At 46.2% G+C, this 6,860-nt stretch overlaps 1 long non-coding RNA gene across 1 annotated transcript; it reads left to right on the top strand.

Annotated features, from left to right (window-relative positions):
- Nucleotides 1–226: 226 nt before the first annotated feature.
- LOC308632978 lies at nucleotides 227–6,326 on the top strand. Its single transcript, XR_014018668.1, has 3 exons — nucleotides 227–344; nucleotides 3,248–3,329; nucleotides 6,141–6,326. It is a non-coding gene; the product is annotated as an uncharacterized lncRNA (long non-coding RNA).
- Nucleotides 6,327–6,860: the final 534 nt, after the last annotated feature.

Below are 6,860 nucleotides of genomic sequence, written 5' to 3'. Positions count from 1 at the left end.
TGGATATGAAGAAGCAATAAGTCACTCCTCACAGGAGAGTATTCTGGTTGTGTCCTGTGTGTTCCAGGTGAAATCATATTCTGCTCTGGCACATGTGTGCTGCTCTCAACTGAACTGGGACAATGGGCACCTGACCTGTGCTGAGTGACATATGAGCCCACGCTGCAGCTGTGCCCAGCCTGCCCAGCCCTGCTTATTGCACGTTCTTACAGCACAGCCCACTGCCCTGAGGACTTCTTAAGAGGCTGCTCACACCCTATGCAGGAGTCAGTCCCCGTCAGGACACAACATGGCCATGAGTGTCCCTTCTCAGCTGCTGGGGCTCCTGCTGCACTGCATCCCAGGTAAGGAGGGACAGTCCTGGGGATTTACTAATCACAGTGTGGTCAGTGCTGCCTGGCTACTCAGGGAAATCCTCTTATAACATCACTACTTACAAGGATATTTCTTTTATGTTTCCAATGTCAGGTGTCAGGTGTGACATCACGATGACCCAGTCTCCATCCTCCTTGTCTGCATCTTAAGGAGAGAGAGTCACCATCAACTGCATGGCAAGTCAGGGCATTAGCAATAGTTTACAGTGGCATCCGCAGAAACCAGGACAAGCTCTTAAGCTCCTCATCACATATGCAAGCACTTTGCAATCTGGGGTCCCCTTGAGGTTCAGTGGCAGTGGATCTGGGACAGAGTTCACTCTCATCAGCAGCAGCCTGGAGCCTGAAGATGTTGCTGATTATTACTGTCAACAAAGTAACAGGTATCCTCCCACAGTGATACAGGCCATGACAAAAACCTCCCAGGGAGCAGAAGTGTGAGGATGGGCTTCTCCAGCTGTTCCTCCTGCTGCCTCCACCTACTGAGGACACAGCTCAGAGGCAGCCAGGCCCTGAGCACTACAAGGAGGGTAAGTCAGAGGATCCAGAGGGTTCCTCTGAACCCTGACCCTTTCCTTCAGCTAAGCCCCAGCAGGTGACCATGATAACAGCCTCAATGATATGTGACAGGACAGAATTTAGACCTTAAGGGCCTGAAACAAGCAATAGTTGGTGTCGTGCAAGAGACAGGTCTCTCCATGTATTCCACATGGGAATATTTTAAGACTTTGTTTTTTAGTGTAGTTTAAGTATCCAGGAAAATTGGGGTGAAGTACAGGGTTCTCCTGTGTCCCCCTGCTCCCACAGCCCCTCCATCAACACCCCAGACTCTGTTGCTTCTGTTACAATTCATCAACCTCTGCCCAAGTCTACAGGTCACACCAGGGTCATTTTGTGCAATCTGTGGAACTAGACAAGTGGACAGTGATGTGTGTCCAGCAGTGTGGCCTGGCACAGTGCAGGTCCTGTCCTCACACTGTCTGAGCTCCAGCTGCTCCTCACTCCCCTCTCTGATGCAGACCTTCATGATTTTCCATCCTGTAGTTTCACCTGGGCTGAGTGACACCTGCCTGGCACTCACAGTATGGATGATGTTCAGACTGGCCTGTAACCCTGAGTGCTGTGGAGGTTTGTGTAAACCTCATCCAGGGGTTTCCATTACAGAATAGAGAGTTATTTTCTTTTTACTTTTTCAAGTTTTTCTTCAAATTTGGTATTGAATCCAGACACGCACTACCACTCAGCTACATTTAAAGTCACATTAAATTTTTTTTTTAAACAGGATCTCTCCAAGTTGTTAGGTCCTTGCTACATTGCTGAAATGGGCCTTAAACTTGTGATCCTCTGCCTCAGCCTCCCAGTTGGTGGGGTTACAGGTGAGCACCACAGCACCCATGATAGCTGTATTCTTTTCATTGCCGAGTAATATGCTACTCTCTGGTTCTTTGATAGTATCATTTCATTCCCCCAGAGAAGGGCAGGTTTGTGCCCTCCAAGTTTTCAATGCTGAACACAGTTTTTATAAGTTTTCATTTGTAGATTTTTATTTACTTTTTAGATGTGTATTTTCACCATCTTATGTTTCATAGGGGAATGCATAGTGTTATCAAAATCTGTCACACTGTCTTGCAGGCCTATCTTCATCTTGGAGACAGCTTGTGGACACTCCCCAGAACACTCAGCTGCTGTGAGTGGCTTGTGAACTGCAGCCAGGAACAACTCAGCAGCAGGGATGGGGCCTGGACTCCCCTCATGCTGTCTGTGGGGTGCTCCCTCCTGGACATGGCCATCCCTCAGGGGGGATGTTTCCTCATGTGTTTTAATTTGCATTTCCCTGGTGACCTGGGATGTCACAGTGATGTTTGGTCCAATGTACACAATGTGCATTGGTAAGATCCAGCTCTCAAATTCTTGTCACTTGTCCATCCTTTCTGTTCCTTCCCCATCTTGTGTTCCTAGTCCCCACTCCTGTCATGTCTCCATGCTCTATAGAGCCCTTCCTAGCCACTTTGGGGTCAGCTACACAATTTCTTCATGTTTCTACAACTGAGCACTCTTGAGTTTACCTTGATTCCTGAGGAACGGTTCCCAGGATCTAGAGTTCTAGGTCCACAGACTTTTTCTTCAACACTTGAAAGTGTGTCTTTTCCTTTGTCCTCCCTGTTTCCAGGGAAGAAATTCTCTGTTCATTCCAGTTGCTTCTCCCATAAAGCTATGGAGTTGCTTTTCCCTCCCAGCTTTTAAGATCTCTATCTCTGTCTTCAGAAGCTGGCAGTGTGGCTGTGGGGTGGGCTGGCAGGCACCAGCTGGTGATCAGAGTCCCTGTTCCCTGGCCCACTCCGCTGTCTCCAAGGATCTCTAGCTGGGTGTGACCATGGCTGTCCCTCCTGCTGCCTCCTTCCTCTGTCTGCTCCATTCATCTGCTCAGCTCCCCACTGGGCACTTATTATGATGAATGCAGTTTTCAGTTCTGGAACTTTTCTTTCTCTGTCCTTGCACAGTTTCTGTTCCCTGGCTGATGCTTTCTGTTTGTTCTTCATTTGTTTCAAACACATTTGTAATTGCTGGTTGTTGCACTTTTGTTGTGGCTGATTAAAATCCTGTTCAGATGATCCTTAGGAACATTTTACCTCAGTGTTAATGTGAACTGACTGAACTTTCTTATTCATAGGAGGTTATTCAGGTTTTATGAAGATGAGTGTGTTCTTTGCTACCTGGACATTTTGGGAATTAAGTCACATCACAGGGCTGGAAATTCTGAATGACTGACCAGACCCTAGTACAGGCCAGTGCTGTGATTTATGGCCTATAGAAGGGCAGGACCCACCCAGGTAAAAGGTTCATTTTTATTTATTTGTTTGTTTTTTCTCTAGGCCTAGAAACTTCCTTGGAAGCACTTTGGAACTACAGATGTCTGAATTCAAGGCAAATTCTTCTGATCACCAGTCTGTGTTGGTCAGTTTTACATTGTTGCTGTAAAAATTTAGCACAAATCTAACATAGTCAGAAAAAGTTTATTTGGGCTCATGGGTTCAGATTTTCCATCCATGATCACCTGACCCCATTGCTCTGGGCCCACATGTGCAGAACATCAGGGCAGAAGGGTGTGGAGGAGTAGAGATGCTTCACCCATGGTGGCCAGGAAGTACAAGGAGAGAGGGGAAGGGGCCTCAGGGAGAACCTTCCAGGCTCACCCCTAGTGTCCTCTTCCTCCAGCCACTCCCACATGCCCTCAGTCACCACCCAGTTAGTCCACTCAGGCCCGGAAGGACTGATCAGGCTCAGCTCTCAAAATCTTGTCATTTCACCTCTGAATATTCCTGCATTAACACAGCAGCTTTATAGGGACACTCTTATGCCCAAACCATAACGAAACCTAAAGAAGAACACAGGCAATCACTGTAAAATAACTCTCTTCACTCTCACTTGCATTTAATTTTTTTAAAACAGTAACTTTTGGTGGCCAGGTTTGAAATCAAATACCCCACATGACACATGATCCTGATTAAAGCTTGTCATAGAACAGAAATCTAAGAAGTCCTCCCCTTTCCTGCTCCCTGACTCTTCTCCATCCTGGGCCTGCACAGAAAAGCTGCAGCTTCTGCTGACCCTGTGTTCGCAGGGTCAGGGCTTAAAATAGTGTCCTCGTGTGCTTTCTTCTGACTGTTCCTGATTTTATGTTATGCTCTTACCTTCTTTTGACAAGTGTGCATTACTGTTGCTCAGGCCTTATGTCCTCCAGGGCATCTTCTTCTCAACCATCAAATGAGAAAAAGAAACATACTTAATATAGTTCAATTACACAACTTGGCACAAACCATCAAGAATTGTGATTTCTGATTGTGTGCTGTGCTCATTTAGTGTTCCTGGTCCTGCAGCACACAGTAGGCCCTGGTGAGAAGATTGCCATCTCAGTCAACCACACCCTGTCTGAGTGTCTGGATGCTGATGCTCCTCAGAGTGCCATGGGCAGGAAGGCTAACTTGACCCACAGCACAGGTGTGTTTAAGAGGAATGCACTATAGCCCACCAGGGGACAGTGATCTGAAACTCCAGCACTCCATGGGTGACAGGTGACATTTGGTTCTGAAGCAGAGAAATCAGATACCTTGAGGTGGCTGTAGTACCAGCAGCACCAGTAGAGGTGGTGGAGAGACGTGGTACTTGTTGTGACCCCCATTCCTGCCTCCATTCGATCAAGGATCTATTGTGCAAATGTGGTGGAAGTGAGGGACACAGAGACCAGGCAGTCTTCCAGAGGAGAGAAGCTTCCAGCTCACATGGCCACTTAGCTCTCCTCTGTGGCACTTTCTCTGCTGTTTCACAGAATCCATAAAGTCTGCACATGCAGAACCCCCTCCACGAGCCCATCTGCTGCATCTCTCAGGATCACTGTGTCTGATTTCCTGTCTTCTTTTACAGGCCCTCAGTCAAGCAGCTCTCCAGGGGTCCATACACAGACCTTTGACCAGGGCACCCCCTGTCCACACACCATATGCTCTTCCTAAATATCTACTAGGTTAATGTAATATAGGAGATCCACCATTGTCACGAGCTGTGCATGGGTTGTGTGTGGGTCACTGTGCATGGAAGCCTGGTGGATAGGAACATCTTGTGTCTGGGAATAACCAGTGGACATTTTCTCAGGTAAATTGCTAGAGACACTGTGAATTTCTATCCCACTCTGCCATGGCTCACACAGCACCTGAGATGGGAGTGACCTGCCAAGGTGCCAAACAAACTGCTGACTGCAAGACAACAGGAAGCAAGGATTCCCCTTGAGACTTTATCCCTGCCTTTGATGTACCCCCTTAAATAAACCACCCAAGCCATCTTTCCTTTGTCTAATTCCGGCTCTTGTGCAGATTGGATGTATCAGGGGCTTGGCTTTTGTAATATATTTCTAACTCTTTGTCTTTTGTTTTTAACCAATTATTTTAGACTTTAAGTTTTCAGGTGGTTTACACCCTCTTTGGTAGGAAGAAGAACCACCCAATGAGATGCTGGGTGTGACCCCTGTGAACCCATTATTCTGGCTACACTCTGGGAGCATACAGTGTACACCTTACATATGCCATTGTATGAGGCTAATCCATTCAGGTCAAAGCCTAGTTTGTTTTTTCTCCCCCTTGACATTATCTAATTGAGACAATCCCTGTTATTCCTGGAGCAAGATCATGCAGAGTTGCCCAGGGAGGACAGAAACTTGGTAGTGGACATCAGGATAATGTCCATGAATTATAACTTGGACATGTATCTGCTGATTACTGACAGTATTATCTGCATCTTAACAAAGTAATCTCTCTACGTGTTCACTCTTCCAACAATGATATTTGGCATAAAAATATCAGCATCAAAAATACAGATATAGGTCTCAGTTAATGGCATTTCATTAATGATTTTCACTAATTATATGAAAATCATTTTTTGAACAATCACTTTTCAGTTTAGCACAGATTTGATCCCAAACATAGTAAAAACATGTTATTGACAATGATATTTCTACAGTGTGCCTCCTGCCAGACACACTCAAAAATTATCTCTACAGAAAAATTTCATATTGGAGATCACCATATGTTATACTTTGGAGTTGTGTGCCATGATTGTTGAGACCAAATGTTAGAACAGCCTGAGTGAGAGGGGACCTTCTGTGGGGCACTCAGGGCTTCCTGTGTGTGAACTCTATGCACTGGATGTGAGGATGCTGTTTTCAACTTCGGCTCCACTTACTCTAGGAATGTGTCTAACCTTCCCCTCTCCTTCTAGGGTCAGAGCTCAGGAGAGACAGTTGTAACTAGCCACCTGGTCCTGATGTCAGATGGCTGCATGAGTCAGTCCTCAGCCCCCAACCTCCTTCCCAGGATGGACCCTCCCATCAAGCACCAACCTCCTGGGGTCTCTCTGTCCTCCTTTGTGGGGAACAATAAACTTTAGCTGACATTTTACATAGAAGGTCTCTTTGTATCATTTCAAAAGATCTTTGTTGCTCTTGTAACTTTCATTCTCATTGCCCAATTGATCTGTGTCAACTGTGAAAGTTGTACCTGAAGTTTAGCGGAGTTCACCATATTTTTATGTAATATAAAATCCAGGACATACTCTTGTGCTTGAGGGTTTTCAGCTGCATGGCAGAGTTGGCAGGAGCAAGTAACAGCCCTCACACAGACAGGTCAGGTGCACCTAAGCCATTGTGTGACCCAGTGTGTGACCTGATTACTGACAGTATTATCTGCATCTTAACCTAAAGTAATCTCTCTACTTGTTCACTCTTCCAACAATGATATTTGGCATAATATCATTTGTGGGGACCAAGACATGCAGGAAAGAGTGACTGCAGGAGAGAAAGTGAGCAGAATCATTTCAATCTCAGATGAATTCTGTGTGGAGTCTGCTGTGATATGTGGTGTGTAGTTGTGTGACTGTTCCTCTGTGTGGACAAGGGAAGGCCCAGGGGCATCTGGAGATGCATCTGAGAGGGGAGGAAGG

This window comes from Spermophilus citellus (assembly GCF_964194105.1).
Source record: "Spermophilus citellus genome assembly, chromosome: 13".
NCBI lineage: Eukaryota > Metazoa > Chordata > Mammalia > Rodentia > Sciuridae > Spermophilus > Spermophilus citellus.
Note: the sequence above shows the minus strand (reverse complement) of the source record. Positions and strands in the feature narration are given on the sequence as shown.